Below are 17,113 nucleotides of genomic sequence, written 5' to 3' on the forward strand. Positions count from 1 at the left end.
GAACTCACAAGCGTGAAAATAATTTGGGGCGGGCGATACAAAGTTATATCAAATCAGATTAGATCCACCGTCATGTCACAATATGTCCCGTCACATCACATCAGAGCGTCGAGAGCGTCTATCTGCGCTGCTAATCTCCCCGCTCTGCTCTTCCCCACAGTCACTCAGGGGGGTAATAAGGCCATACAACCACTCTCCATTGTCTGTGCGTTTCTCTAACAGCAGGGGAGGTACCACTTTACAGTCAACACACACACTCACGCACTTCTTTAACTGCACGGATCATTCAGAGGCAGAGTGTAAAAATCCTTCGCTGGTGTAAAACAAAAGCAGGCGATCAAAGGACGATTACGTCTGATACACATCTGTCTTACTGTGTTAAATCTACTGTTACCTCTCAGTTTCTACGACTGTCACCTGTAATAATTAAACTTAAAGCTCTGTTGTGTCGTCCGCAGAGCTCCAACTACTGTCTGACCAGATTTGAGGAATCCTTGCCAACACTGAAGTATTTGCATATCTCATGTGTCTAATTAACACGGCATTACTGGATTATAGCTGGAAAAATAACTTAAACATCCACACAGGGTTTTATTTGTTTATCTAATTAACAGACAAAAGAGCAAACACGATTATATAAGAAGTAGTAAAGCAGCAGATGTCGTGTCGAGGTGTTAAAGTTGATTTAAATCGTAAATTTATCGTTCTGCAGTGTTTCACTCATAACTCCACAGGCCTGGACAAAAAGTCCAGTGTTGATCCTATAGTCATTCTGCAGCAGAGCACTGTGCGCCTCTAACTGCACCACGCGAGTCCATGAATGACACAAATGTCTGTGGTGAGTTTACATCCATCCATTTTAACCACTTATCCAAAGCTGGGTCGTGGGGGCAGCAGGCTGAGCAAAGTATTCCAGACGTCCCTCTCCCCAGCAACCCTTCCCAGCTCCTCCTGGAGGACCCCGAGCTGTTCCCAGACCAGAAGAGGTATATAATCCCTCCAGTGTGTTTTGGGTCTGCCCCGGGGCCTCCTACCTTCCGTTAGAGGAACACGGGAGATGCCAGGGGGCATCCTCATCAGATGCCCACGACTCCTCCAAGAATGGCCACCTTATCATGGTTTAGGGGTTTGCATGTGATCCTAGGAGCTGTGTTGTCCAGGGCTAATAGCCCCTGGTAGGGTCTCCCAAGGCAAAGTGGTCCCAGGGGAGGGGCCAGATTAAGACCTTGATGGTTCGGCCAATTTGAAAACTGCCCAAACCACCTCAAATGGCCCCTTTTTATGCGAAGGAGCAGTGATTCTATTCAGAGCTCCCTCTGGATATTTGAGCTCCTCACCCTTCCTAGGAAACTCATTTCCGCTGCTTGTATCCATGATCACATTCTTTCGGTCACGACCCAGAGCTCATGACCACAGGTGAGGGTTGGGACGTAGATGGACCAGGAAATCAAAAGCTTTGCCTTCAGGCTCAGCTCCCTCTGAACCACGATGGTCCAGTGCAGTGCCTGCATCACTGCAGATGCCGTGCCAAACCACCGATCCATCTCACGCTCCATTCTACCCTCATTTGTGAACAAGATCCCAAGATACTTGAACCCCTTTGCTTGGGGCAGTAACTCTCTCCCAACACAACTAAATCTTTATCAGTTTTTTTGAAAATACACATGGACTGCTCTTCATATTGGCATAAATTAGATCAGCACTTGTTTGTATATATATCCAGTGTGTTCTGGGTCTGCCCCAACAATTTCTTTAAATCTGGCACAAACGTCCACTTGAACTCAACAATGAAATGCTACAATCATGGTGGTCACAGGCCAAAGGTTAAGTTCACTGTGACCTTGCATCTACCTCACTCTCGTGAACATCATATCCCAAGAATGCCTGGAGGGAATTTCCTCAGATTTGGCACAATCGCCCACTTAGACTCAACAATGAAGTGATTGGATTGCTGTGGTCACAGGATAAAGGTCAAGGTCACTGTGACCTCATCTGTCTTATTCTTGTGAACACAATAACTCAAGAACACCTTAAAGGAATTTCTAAACATCTGGCACAAATATCCACTTGAACTAAATGAAATGCTACGATCATGGTGGCCACAGGTCAGTGGTCAAGTTCACTGTGACCTTGCATCTACCTCATTCTCGTGAACATCATATCTCAAGAATGCCTGGAGGGAGTTTCCTTAGATTTGGCAAAAATGTCCACTTGGACTCAACAATGAAGTGATTAGATTGCTGTGGTCACAGGTTAAAGGTCACGGTCACTGTGACCTTATCTGTCTTATTCTTGTGAACGCAGTATCTCAAGAACACCTTGCGGCAATTTCTTTAAATTTGGCACAAACATCCACTTGAACTAAACAATGAAATGCTACAATCATGGTGGTCACAGGTCAGAGGTCAAGTTCACTGTGACCTTGCATCAACCTCATTCTCGTGAACGCGATACCTCAAGAACACCTCAAGGGAATTTCCTCAGATTTGGCACAATCATCCACTTAGACTCAACAATGAAGTGATTAGATTGCTGTGGTCACAGGATAAAGGTCAAGGTCACTGTGACCTTATCTGTCTTATTCTTGTGAACACAATATCTCAAGAGCACCTCAGGGTAATTTCTTTAAATTTGGCGCATGCGTCCAATTTGAGTCAAGAATGAAATGATTAGAATTTGGTGGTCCAAGGTCAAAGGTCAAGGTCACTGTGACCTCACACAAGACTTTTTTGGCAATAACTCAAGATGTTATTGCCAAAAATGGATGGATGAACGAAATATAAAGAAAATTTTACTAAACTTTAAATCGTTAAACATGAGAATGAAATCTAGTGTAGGGGTGGACGGCAGGCTCACCAGGCGGGCCAAAGCAGTAAACCGAGAGGAAACACTGTTCTGTAGTATATTTTTACACTGTTACTCCCACAGTCTCACTGTGTGTAGGAAGACTTTCAGTTGAAAATGTGATATTAACATATTAGGATCATGTTAGATCAGGAGACCCAGCACCTAACAGGAGTCTACGCCATGCTAGCAGCGGCACTATGACACAGCATTAGCATGCTTCATTTTACCTGCTGGTGTTCAGCGGGGGTAATGTTCACCGCGTTCACCGCGTTCACCATGTTCGTTTTAGTCATTAGTGCCAACATGCTAATTAGCAGAAACCACAAAGTGACTTTAAGAGCTGAAATTGCAGTTATTAAACTCACCACTTAATTTCACTGACTCACTCACTCACAGGATGATTGAGAGTAAAGCATCGGTCCAGTTGTTGGAAATAAAAAGGCACCTGGATGAATTCACAGAGTAATCAGACAGTATTGTCATCAAACCACAGAAATATGTTCGTCAGGTCTGAACAAGTCATAGACAAGATTTCTCCAACCATCGAGACGTCTGATGAGCTCGTGTCAAAGCATGTCACAGTATCTAATTATAACAATGTGCCTGCCTGAAGCAGAGAGCCCGCGGGCCTCGGCTGTCTGCCCGCTCAGAAGAACACGTCTTGTTCTTTTCCTACCTTGATGCGGCGTGCTGTGCCCCGCAGGTGCGACACAATTATCTCACTGACTAATCAAACGCTGATTACACTTACAGTATCTGTTACAGTTTCTGCCTGAAATAACCAGTCTCACAGCACACCGTGTCACAGGTACGTATAGTCAGCTGCATCGGATGACACTGACCGTGTACCTGAGCGGACATGTGTGTGTGTGTGTGTGAGACTGAATTTCACATTGTTTTTATTTAACCCAGGGGTGTATTTGGTGACCCAAATGTCAACGTAGGTAACAAGGATATCTAAAGTAATTTAATACAACTTAACACGGCCTTCCTGAACTGGCACTTTAATTAATGAAAATGTTAAACAGAAAAAAATCAATAATTTATTCAAACAGAAAACTGACGTTCTGTCAGTCATTGTTAATTTTGACAGTCTTGAGACAAAATGTCACTTATAGTTGTCTTATAGTTTTGGTTGACGAAAAGTCAAAACGTTTTCGTCAACTTTTAGTCATTATGTCGTCTATATGTTTTTGTGATCTTTAAACTAATCCAGTGAGGCTAATTCATGTTCAGAGTGGAGTCCTGCACGGATCAGCTGTGAAGTCCAGCAGGTGGTGGCTGTTTGCTCTGCTGCCGTTCAGCAGCTAACAAGCGGAGCTAGCTGCTAACAGCCACCGCTGCAACAAACAAACTACAAATCCATTCAGCAGCACCAACCGAAACATCCTGGTGCAGACTATTTCCTGGAGTTTACCAGCCTGTCGCTCATCAGGCATCTGAAGAGAATGTCCGATATTCCATCACTAACATTTTCGTCTCGTCAACAAAAATGAAACACAGATTTTATCGTAGCTTTTATCATCAAGATCTATTTTTAGCTCGTCATCATCTTGTTTTTGTCATAGAAAAAAAGGTAATTAATTGAAAAATTTTCTTCATCTTTCATCAACGAAATTAACACTAAGGTCAACATAAGGTATTCTGCGTATGTACTCATTTCCACGCCTCTGCCTCATACGCGCTAACTTTCACTCAGTCCCTCCCAGCTTTGTGACTAACAGAAAACATTAGAAGGCGGGACACAACACGGTGTATTACGTTCTTAGATATGTCATGTTCTAGTCACTGAAACTCCTGCTTCCATTCACTCCTAAATCTCTGTTGCTGCCGTTTCTGACAGTCCGTCCCTCCAGGATTTCACAGGCTGATTGTGGGATTGTTGCAGTCTGCAATGATTTCACGGCAGCTTTTCTAAAATATTGCCATGTGTGTTGCAATGTTTTTGGCAGTTTTAACAATAAATTGTTCCAAGATGGAGACTGTTCAGACACACTACCCTTAAAAGTGTGATTCAAGTTTCAATTTTCTGTAAACCATTTCTTCAAAAGAACAACAATTGTGTAATAACGTATTGTGTATACTGTGTACCGTGAGAGCATGATATTTTCTGAGATGAATATTGTACCATAAAAACTTCGTACCACTGCAGCCCGACCCACAGTATGAGTAAGGCTGCTTTCACACCTGCCCTGTTCGGTTCGGTCAAACTCAGGTGTGTTTGCCCCCTCAGTGCGGTTCATTTGTGCAGGTGTGAACACAGCAAAACAACCAGACTGAGACCTTCTTGAAGAGGTGGTCTGAGAACAAACTTAGATACACTGAAAACCATGTGTGCAGTGATGCAAGACACTAAAGCTGCTGCTTTTGTTTCAGTCATTCAGGGCTGAGATTTCAGAGTTTGGTTCTGTCACTCACTAAATAAAGGCAAACAGGGGAGAACCAACCTGGTGCTGAGAAGACGGAGGACGTTCTCACTCGATGACACAAGCATCAGATGGTGTTTTGGGGATGAGCGTCTTTGTTGAAATAGATGTTCCTGAGCTGGTCTGCAAACACTGAAACATAATGAAAAACCAATCTTAGATGTGGCAATAACATACATTTTTTTCTATAAACTAATTTTTTCAATTGATAAAAAGAAATCTAATTAAATCTGGACTCCAAACGTCAGACGGCTGCGTATTGATCCTGCCTCATTATCACTTTAAACTCAGCAGGGACACCAGCTGTGGATCAAATCATGTGAAGCTGCAGAGTATATAGGACAGCACTGTGTGTGTCTTTGTTGTACTTGTTAATCTGATTTAGTTTAAATGAAAAAAAATCTACTCATGATCTGAATGTTCAGACTCTTTATAAGAAGGTCAACTCGTGCCTCAAGTCACATCACATGGCTCTGATATCAGGAAGAATTTCCCAACTCCTATAAAAACAGTCCTCTTCCTCCGTCTCACTTCTGCCAGCTTTGACCTGGTGAGCTGAAAGCTGAGAACACACTCCGTTTACCAACCAGTGACACGGCGGCTGTTAATGTCGTAGCGATAGTGACAAGCCGAGCGGAGCCGCTGGCCCGTAGCAAATCCTGAAGCAGGACTGAAAAAAAACGTCTAAATTACAAAACAAACATCATGTTGACCCAAAGCTGACCTTCACCATCAGGCTGCACGTTACTTCCACTCCATTTACTTCCTGTGGAGAGTCTGGCCCCGCTGCTGCTATTTCCACGTACATGTCGCTGCCTCAGGCTGCCATTACTGTCCTCCTCTCAGTCTTATTTATCATCAGGCAGAAAACACTCACTACAAACATTAAGAACTTTACAGTAACATAAATGACATCAGAAAAACACTGAACAACAGGACGGATGCACAGACGGGTCCGTACGAATCAGAAGTCTGCTCTAAGCCAAAAAAAATCTTTATCGGCTCATTCTACCTGCTCTTACACCAATCAGCTGGTCAATAAAGAAAAAGAGACTTGCATATATTAACTAAATCAGCCACAGGTCACTGAGTGCACTCTCCCTGGTAGTGTTGCGTGCAGGCCCACAGGAAGTGCACTGCAGTTTTCCTAGTGACCACACAGTGGCACTGCAATGCCCGGGACCTGTCAGTTTTCCCTTCAGGTCTGTGAAACTTTTTTTTTTTAAGCGTCACAACCCCCATGCAAAGACTCGTTTTAATTTCAAGATTTTATCCATTCAATCTGAAAACATTTGGAAAGTCTGGAAGACCTGCAAGATTAAATCATTTAACCTCATTCAAGTTAGAAAATTGCTAAACCGGAAATTAGCCACTTGGCTGTCAGATGTTGGCAACTCGACTGCACAGTGGGAGTGGGAAGGTGTGCACTCTCCACCTTAAAGCTTTCCACGTAGGCGCATGGAAGGGCAGAGAGGCCCAGAGCAGAGCCATACCACCAAATACAATACTGCAATGGAAAGTGACAAAAGTGGTCCTGCTTGAAATGTTCTGCATCTCCACACACAACGTCTCTTCAAAACAAGCGTCCATTTTGTTTTCTTCTTCTTGTCAAACTACCACATACGCCACCAGCTGGACTGGAGTGTGGAACTAGAGATTATATTCTATAACTGGAGCATGCGTCATTGGTGCATTTCCAATGTGTGCAGCCCGCACTATCACAAATTTCGGGTTGCCTGTGTCCACACTGGAACCAGCGCTGGCCCCCATGGGCACAGGTAGATGATGTCTTAAATGGCACATGGACTGAAGCAAAGAAGCTTAGAGTGTGAATTAGCCGTGACACCATGATGTTTGCAGAGGAAGAGCTGACTCTGATGTTCAGAGGTTATCTGATAAGAACATAAAGACAAACAATAACAGCGCTGCTAATGTGCTTTCTGGAGCGGGGGGGTCTGGAGCATGACCTTTACTGCAGGGTGCCTCCCTTGTTTCAGTCTCGATTCCCTGCACAGTGTCTCTGCCCCGTCCCTCCATCTCTCCGAGATGCTGAGAGCAGCAGGATCTCAGAAGAAGACTCTCTCAAAAGTCACGGTGTGAGCTTTACTGTACAAGACTGCTGAAAGCCCCCGAGGGGCGGAGGAAAGGCCTCGACCTCTCCGCAGAGGTTCATTCGGAGCAGGGAGTCTGTCCTTCAATGTAATCTCTGGACCACTTCCTGTTGTGGCCACTCCTGACGCCGGTCTCAGTTCCTTTCTCCATAGGACACAGAGTACGTGTGTGTGTGTGTGTGTGTGTGTGTGTGTGCTGCGTACAGCGAGGATCTGCGTGTACTCTCGGAGAACATTTGAGTGAGAATCCTCCCTGGAGGCGCGAGAGCTTGTTATAAAGTCTTTCTCTCATCCTGCTGAAGCAGGTTTTTTTTGTCTTTCCTTTTATCCACTGAAACAATACAAGCCCCCGGAGAGACGCTGCTGACAGAGAGAAGAGACTGCGCAGCAACACAGGCAGAGATGGAGGGAGGAGAAACAGAACACAGAGTGCCACAGCGACAGCAAACACACCGTCACTAATGGATGATGCCGTCCCCCCTCTGGGCCAATCAGAGTCATTTAAAGAATGGCGGGATGCAGCAGTGTGAGGGCGGCACCGACCTGCTGCTACACTAATGTTGGCAACCCTCCTGCACTCACCTGAGATTTATTTATAGATTACAATGAATAGTTAATTTTTTCCTTATTCACTTTGTTGACCTTTGACCTTCTGTACACTGCACACTCATCAGCAAACAGAGAAATGATGATACATAACTTTTATTTCATGCATCACACTCAAACTTCATTAAGTAGTTTATGTTTGTAGTGCACACATTTAGTCAACCTGCGGACAGTCAGCACTTTAGTTTTAGTTGTTCCAGTTCCTCTGAGTCATCAGTGCCGAGGGTCCCACCACTGGTTACTGCAGCTGAAGCAGGCCGCAACAAAACATGCAGCCCCAAGGCCTCGATCACACACAGAGCGTTATGCATGAGACCCTAAAAAAGAGGCTGGATCATGGGGAGTACCACCAGTTGGTCCAGGAGCTTCTCCTCCATCATGGACGTTTACAGTACTGCACTTATCTGCTGTTTTCTATTCACATGGTGCTAACTGTGCTTTGTAAAGTCGTATAGCTCTGGGCATCCAGCAACCACTACCACCAGTTTCTCCTCCATTGTTCACCAACTGTAAACTTGTTGTCGTGACCACCACAGAAGCCCCGCCTCTCACATCATCTCACTGGACAATGGGGGGAAAGCGGAGATGACGTGAGGGGCTTTTCCACTGGGTTGAAGTTTGTTTGTTTTTAGGGCCTTCTTCTTCTTCTTCTTCTTCTTCTTCTTCTTCTTCTTCTTCTTCTTCCGAGGAAATCATACTTCCCATGGGTGAAAACTCACCAAACTTTGCACAAAGGTCCAGTCTCATGCCAGATATCCTCAGCTGTAAACTCAAGCCAATAGTCCTGATGGTGGCGCTACAGCAAGCGTCTAAAGTTCAAAACTTTGAAAATTCATAACAAATCAACCATACGTGCTACAACTTCACAACTTTCATCAAACTGTAGCCCCAATACTGAAGAAACTTTGGTACATTTAAACCTATTAAAAATTATGAAGTTCATCACTCTGTTTTTTTCAAAAACTGTAAAACTTCTTAAACCTATCTCCTCCCACAGTTTTTGCACAATTGACACCAAACTTGCTACAGAGCATCTTCAGACTGTCCTACAAAAACTACGTTTCTCAGATTTTTGATTTATCAAAAATTGAGCCTACAGTGCATCAAAATGTTTGACTGTAAACGGTACTGTAAACATATACATGCAAATTCTTGCTAAATAAATCTTCAACGTTCATGAAAAAAAAGATAAAATTCTAGAGTCATGGTAGATGATGTGTGGCAAATTTCAGAATTTTACCTCAAAAACTATTTTTGACAGCATTTTGAATTTTGCTCTAATGTGAACAATTGGAGTCAATGTAAAAATGGCAAATTTAAACATCAGTTTTTCACTTATGGAGCAAATCAATCATTGTTACAAACAAATTACCAACATCTCCATGCTGTCTAGAGGCAATATGTGTATTTTCAGGTTTTTGTTTCGATAACTGAATTTTTTACAGTGGTTTGAAATCTGCTTTTCCATGCATGGACAGCTGCTAAACCTGCACGTCTGGCTTAGTCAGTTTGTGAAGCTACACATGAATTGTCACTGACTAATTAGCTCTGTGAGATAGAAATTGATTCTTAGTCTCAGAGGTTGTGAGTTCAAGCCTCAGCTGATGAAAAAGGCAGATTGTGTTGCTAAATGTCTTCCAATTCTTCTGCTTGTTGCTCAGAATTGCCTAAAAATGCCCGGACCCGACACATCGCTTTTTATTGCATTTTCACATTGAAATAAACAGAGTGCTGCTTTCACTTGCATCTTGTGCTACTTTTCAGCTAATGTATAAATCTCTGCATCAAAATAAGACTTAAAATAAGGCGCCTCATTACCTGAATACTGTGCGTTTCTTATAGATATGTATCTACATTGTTTTTTGTTTGTCTGTGTGCTTTACAGCGTGACGTGCTGCAGCAGCACTGTTATGGATGTCTGAGTCAGTGCTGGCTGAAGACATAAATTCAGTGAGGTAACGTTAATCTTCTCAGCCTTCATGTGTTCATCGTACTGCAGGTTGAGAGGTTTTTGATTGAGGTTTCAGACAATGATGATGATGATGCTGATAGTTGATGAACGGATGATTTTCATTTTGCCCGTCTGCAGTCTCAACACTCAGTAAAGTTTTCCAACACTCAGTAAAGTTTTCACAGGCTGCTGCTGCACACTGATGACTGATTATGTTAATTTAATTCATTTAATTTATTTCATTAAGTTCATTTAATTGTCGGAAGCTAAAATCAGGATCATGATTAATATTTGATTAATCGTGCAGCCACAGCATGAGGAGGATTATTATTATATTGATTTTTTTTTTAGAATGTATTAGTTTTTGTTTTTGTTAACTTTTTAATTATTCATGTTGATTGTCCCATTTTATTTGTGGCTTAGTTGGTTCATGTCATGTCATCAGGCTGTAACCTGTGACAGGCTGTTATGACACAGTCACATATATGGAGTTTATGCACGTAGGTTTGCATCACCAAAGGTTTGTGACAGAATCAGAGAGGAGAGGGAGAGACGCTGTGCTGCTGCCAGAGGAGCCGCTGAATGAGTTCCCTCTGAGCGCTAAGAGAAGGAAAAGTTTATTCCACACTACTGAAGCTGCTCCTCTTTTTGGAACCACCAAGGAGTCAGGAATAATTTCGCTTTCAGCCTTGACATGGCACACCCGACTGAATATTTAGCTGATTTCAACATGTAAAACATTCCAAGACTTCTCCTTTAGCGACAGTTGGACACGAAATCAGGGCCAGCGAAAGGTAAGGAGAAACATTTCATCCCTCTGTAGAGATCCTTTCCATACTGTTAACATACACTTCTTGTAACAAGAGCCTGAGCGGCAAAAACAAACTTTTATTGGACGTACATTGACGGTGCACAGCTGCTCACAGTGACTTTACTGCAGCCTGTTTCGCTCTCTCTCCTTCAATACTGGATCAATGTCAAAAATCGCCTCCATGAAGAACTTGGACACGAAAACAAAAAGGGTTCAGGTTCTAAATTACCAAAATTTCCCATTAATTTTCATCCACTGACCTGTTGTCTTGTTTTGTAGAATAATGTGCAGTGTTTAAAATAGGATTTGGTTATTGAAAAATGTGATTTCAAATGGTTCTTATAAGATATGCAATATCTTGTCAGACAATGTTTGACCTTATAGATTACAATGTGCCCAATTTGTAATGTTTTTAAGTGTTTTCTTACTTTTAGACAAGTCAACTAGTCCAAGTTTAAACATCAGGGAAATCATTCGTGAGAACACCCCTCCTCTGTGTTTCCCCTTTGGTTTGGTTTCTTTCATTTTTTTGGTAAATAACCCCCCTTTATTTAATTTTTTAATCGACATGTGCCTCCTCACGCCTGCCAGCTCGCTCCGCCACATCCAGTGAGATGAGATTAATTAAAATCTGATCAGCGGTGTGTCTGGGATGACGCGTGGATAAACAAACAAATGATTGACGTGATGCCCCCTGAGGGCCAATCACTGTAATTTAAACACATGGAAACACATTGATGAGCGGAATCATCTCCTCCAGGTTTGCACTAATTTCATCAGGAGTGTGTGAGATATTGAGTGTGACACCTGGACAAACAATCGTAAAGATTAGTACCCCCCCCCCCCCCCCCCCGAGTGTTGGTGCTGAAACACTCAGAGCAGAAGTTGGATGCATTGAGTTAAAATCATGTTTGTGATGTCTGAGGTACCAAAACAAACCCAACAGCACAATGCTGATCCTGCTTCGTTCTTCTAAGTCTCTTATCAATAAAGACTGTGCGTCGTCAATGAGGCTGATAAAAGAAAAAAGAAAAATTATTTCTTATTCTTGTCTCATTTCCTTTTTAACGAGAAATACCGCCTCGTGATTGTAGCCCTCCACAAACTTAGCAGTTACACTTTACATCCATGTCTGTGAAAACATGTTGCTTCAAGTTCATCCTTGAGTCAAAGTAGACGTTTGTGCCAAATTCGAGGAAATTCCCTCAAGGTGTTCCCAAGGTATCACATTCATGCAAATGAGAAGAGATGCAAAGTCAACGTGACCTTGAAACACCAAATTCTACTCACTTTATCTTTAAGTCCAAGTGGACGTTTGTGCCACATTTAAGTTAATTTAAAATTGTAATCATTTAATCCTTGACCCAAGTGACGTTTGTGCCAAATTTGAGGAAATTCCCTCAAGGTGTTCTTGAGACATCACGTTTATAAGAACACAAAGGGCGAGGTCACATTAACCCTTGACCAGCGCAATGCAATCAGTTAATTCTTGAGTCAAAGTAGACATCTGTGCCAAATTTGAGAGAATTCTGTAAAGGCCTTCTTGAGGTATCACATTCATGGATGGATGCAAGGTCACAGTGACCCTGACCTTTGACCACCAAATTCTAAACACTTTGAACACCAGAACCTAATCAGCTTATCTTTGAAGTCTATCAAGTCTATCAGTCTATCTATCAAGTGGACATTTGTGCCAAATTTAGAAGAAGAAAAAAAACAACTCCCTTGAGGAATTCTTGAGATATTGCGCTCACGAGAATGAGACAGTCTGACAACTGAAAAGCATGATGCCTCCGGTCACGGCCATCGCTGGCGCCGAGACATAAAAATACCAAATGGTACAAAAGAACCAACGGGGTTGATTCTAGTGTGGTTACATACCTGAATAATTAATTAAAGAACGTGTAAACAATATTATAAATCTGACCAGACATTTGATGCCAGCTTTTGGTACTTAACCGTTGTGCATATACAGAGATTTAAAGCTGCACTGCTTTTTTATCAGCAGTGTGTAATGTGAACAGAAGAGCACAGTGTCGACTCCAGAGAGAGTTCTCACCCTCGGCCTCACACCAAGTTTTATCATGTTGTAACGTATTATTTTGGTTTTACTGTCCTCCAGCTTCGATGTTATCGTTCACATCCAAGTAGCCAAAAAATCAATTATTACTGTCATAACAGGAGGCAGACAGCCAGACGCAAAGGGTTTATGTTTTCTTCTCTGCCTTGTTCCCGACCTCAATGTCTTTAGGTCATTGGCCAGTTTTCAAGATAACAGGCTCTGTTTGAATCCGCTTTATATTATCCTGCCTTTATCCCACATTACTGACAGGCACAGTGGATCCCTCTGTGGTGGGCAGGGAGGGCACCTCGACATCAGCGAAATGTTTTCTTCATGGAAAAAATACTTACAAGGCAATTCTTACAACTTGTAAGCAGAAAGAGAGAAATGTTTTTACTAAGGTTGGTATTTTTGGGGTTTCTATCAGATACTGATGCTAAAATCCATGCATCCATTTTCAACCGTTTATCTGGGCCGAGTCGTGGGGGCAGCAGACTGAGCAAAGTATTCCAGACGTCCCTCTCCTCAGCGACGCTTTCCAGCTCCTCCTGGAGGACCCCGAGGCGTTCCCAGGCCAGACGAGATATGTAATCTCTACAGTGTGTTCTGGGTCTGCCCCGGGGCCTCCTACCAGTGGGACGTGCGCCCAGGAGGATCTTGATCAGATGCCCGAATCACCTCAACTAACCCCTTTTGACGCGCAGGAGCAGCGGCTCTACTCCAGATGTCTGACTCCTCCCCCTATCTCTAAGGCTGAGCCCAGACACCCTACAGAGGAAACTCATTTCGACCACTTGTATCTGTGACCTCACTCTTTCGGTCGAAAGCTTTGCCTTGGTAACACGGCACTTCACACACAGAAGATCTATACAACCTCCAAAGTTTCAAGGTGGACACCCAAGATGAGGTCACCAATTCTGGTCAAGGTCAATGTGATGCAAGGTAACGGTGATCTTGACCTTTGACCACCAAAATCCAATCAGTTAATCCTTGAGTTCAAGAGAATGTTTGTGCTGAATGTCAAGAAATGCCCTAAAGATGTTCTTGAGATATCATGTTCACAAGAATGAATCAGGTCACATTGACCTTGACCTTTGACCACCAAAATCCAATCAGCTTAGTGTTGAGTCCAAGTGGACGTTTGTGTCAAATTTAGAGATTCACTTGGGGTGTTCTTGAGATATCACATTTACAAGAATGAGAGAAACCAGGTCCCAGTGACCTCGAACTTTGACGTATGTCCGCTAACAACTAATCAGTTTATCACTGAGCCCGAGTGGGCATTTGTGCCAAATTTAAAGAAATTCCCCTGAGGTGTCCTTGAGATATCGTGTTCACAAGGATGGGACAAACAACCCGAAAACATAACCCCTCCAGCCACGGCTGTCGCTGGTGCTGAGGCATAAAAATTGTTTTTTAAAAGTTACACTCAACCTGCATGTACACAGAAATAAAAAGTATATCCAGCCCTGAATAATCTTGATGGATGTTATGAATATTTTAGTGTTTGTTCCATTTGCTGTGGTCGGAGAACTGGTGGTGGCTGCGAATGTGGAAAGAAAAAGAAAAACAACTACTTTGGAAATAAACCAGCGAAGAGGAAACAGGCCCCAGAGAATAAAGTCTCTCAGGACTGTCTGCACAGGACGCCATGACAATCCATCCGACCACTGGCGGGGTGTTTGGCTAAAGTGGCGTGCCGATGGACCGGCCAATGGGCAGGCTGACGGTGCATTTAAAGAGCCAACAATAACAATCACAGCAAAGCTAAAACATGATGAAATCTAAAAACACAGGGCTCAGCGTCAGAGCACAGAGGTAAAAAGTTTACATAGCGAGGACAAACAATCGGCCTCAAGGAGAAAATGTTCCACTTTAACCGAGGAATGTTCCTCATCTAATCTAATCAAACTATTGAGAACATTACAATTTTCTGATTAATAATGTTCCCAAACACACGTAACGGGACCTCTGCAATAAAACACTCGTCTTCCCACAACTGTAAATGTCATGTTTAGAGCCCGTGCTCCTTCACATCGCAGCAGTAACAACATTAAAACTGAATTAAAGCTCCGTGTCATGGTCCTGAAACAACACGGTGATTCTCAGCCGATTTAAGACCTTCTCTCCCGGTCATTTCCTGTCAGATGGAGGGAGAATCGTCGCGGCTTACTGGTGTTTAATTTTGTGTGTGGGAGATGCGTGCCTCGATCTGGTGTTGAACACTGGAGTCTGTGTATTTAATATGTTTAGTATTTAATGTTCCTGCCTCCACAGAAAAGAACAGAACATTCCTCAGACGCTGGTACCAAGGAGGAGCCCTCGAGGCTCTTCTCTGATACCCTCTGTGTGTGTGTGTGTGTGTGTGTGTGTGTGTGTGTGTGTGTGTGTGTGTGTCTGTCTGTGTATGTGTGTGTGTGTGTGTGTGTGTGTGTGTGCCAGAGCAGTACAGCCTGTTTTATATTGTACTCAGTCAGGTATTATTATGTACAGTATGTTCACTCACCGGATGGTAACTTCTCTCTTTCTCTCAGTCTCTCTCTTTACCATGCAATTCTTTTTCTGTCTCTTATTCTCTCATTCACCTGCTCACATTCGTTCTTTTATTCTACTGCAAGACAAAACAAAACACAAACAAAAAACAACAGTGAATGCAGGCCATTGGCTGTCGTGTGTCTGTGTCTATACTCTACAGGTCTGACAGGTGAAAGGATGGGGGAAGAGGAAAATAAATAAATAGAAAATAAAATAAAAATGAAAAAAACAACAAAACATAACATCAAAGTACAGTAATAACAATAATAATAATGATAATTGGCCAGCAGTGAAGCAGCACCAGGGCATCACTCAGGAGTGAGACAAAGACTTAAAGTCATCAGCAAATTTCTAACAGTGTACCAGTTTCAAGGTATACGGTGTAGGGATGCAGGATGATATCGGTGCGTCATCACTTTCTGCCAATATTGGCTTTAAAAAGAACGAACAGCTCTCCAGTTCATATATTGACGATATTTGCAAATTGCAGTGGTGCTCCATGGTCACAAAATGTGACTAAATCGGCGTGACCTGGAGCACGACAGATAAGACAAGCTTTGCCTACTTACACAGTATCTGTCAGGGGAAACTGAAGTGGATGGGCAGAGGAGTGTGTGTTCTGAACCATGTTTGTTAAGGATGCACGATAATATTGTGCCGATATCGGCTTTCAAATGAACTATTAGAATCTGCCAACGTGCTTTTTCTTTTGATTTGCACTAGTGCTGCATGATTAATCTAATGGTGATGTCAGGCTGTGCGATCACATAACCGCATAAAAGGCTGCGATTTGCGATTTAATGTACATAAATGTTAACGTGTGTGCCTGTGAACGTGACTGCCTCTCCTGTAGTGTGTGGAGTTTGTTGACATCACGCCCACAAGCTGTCCTGGTGTGTGCAGCACGTATGGTCAGGTGACCAGCCGGCGTGCAGCAGTGACCAACACAGACGCTGAAGAAGAGCATGAGCATGACCATGAACAGGCTGAGTTGGTGGCGAGAAAAACGCAACGTTTATTACATGGCGATACTTTGGATTCAGGTACGGCGATGTTGAACAGAAAGACTGTGTAAAAGTTTAAAAGTTAAAGTCACCACGTCAACACGACCAATCTATATCAGCACTTGAGACAGCACAGAGAAAAGTAGAGAGAGTGCACGTGAGAGAAAGACAAGCCGTGTACCATTAAAGACAAAGAGTCAACTGAAAGACACCAGAGCCTCATAAACAACATCCAAGCACAGTTACGCAAACATCTGTAAGTGTCACGGGGAAATCACGGACTCCATAACAAACTAAATAATAACAAATGAAAAACTGAGCAAAATGTTGCTGGGGTTCGGCCCACTTGACACGCTGCTGTGTTGTGCTGGGGCCTGTTCACGTGCTGGAATCGCAAATCGCGATATTGTCCACTCACAATCGCACATTTTTATCAAATCATGCAGCACTAATTTGCACAAAGAATAAATATTACAGACACTGAACAGTATTTCATGTCTCCATCTGCTGGTGGGCCGTCACAATAAGAGTCTGTACGTATAATACCTACCTCATCCTGCTTGGTCAAGTCATCAGCTGCCACGGAATTTCATTCCATTGCTATGCTGATGACACACAGCTCTATGTAAATGCCACTGCTGCAACCCCACCTTCATCATCACAGTCATCCCCATCAAAACTCACCACCTGTCTGGAGGAGATAAAGGTATGGATGGAGCACAACTTCCTCCAACTCAACAGCTCCAAAACTGAAGCCATC

General features: G+C 43.1%; 1 protein-coding gene across 3 annotated transcripts in view; it reads right to left on the bottom strand.

The window, feature by feature from the left end:
• Window positions 1–17,113, bottom strand: part of LOC117268254 (thyroid hormone receptor alpha) — a 177,382-nt gene that overhangs the window by 153,825 nt on the left and 6,444 nt on the right. For 2 of the 3 annotated variants that reach the window (XM_033644538.2, XM_033644536.2), the window contains exon 3: window positions 5,295–5,405. The gene's annotated coding sequence lies outside the window, so the exon portion shown is untranslated. Of the gene's footprint in view, window positions 1–5,294; window positions 5,406–15,320; window positions 15,426–17,113 lie in introns of all 3 variants that reach the window. The other variant, XM_033644537.2, reaches the window with a different exon arrangement.

This window comes from Epinephelus lanceolatus, chromosome 18, assembly GCF_041903045.1.
Source record: "Epinephelus lanceolatus isolate andai-2023 chromosome 18, ASM4190304v1, whole genome shotgun sequence".
In the NCBI taxonomy this organism is placed as follows: domain Eukaryota; kingdom Metazoa; phylum Chordata; class Actinopteri; order Perciformes; family Serranidae; genus Epinephelus; species Epinephelus lanceolatus.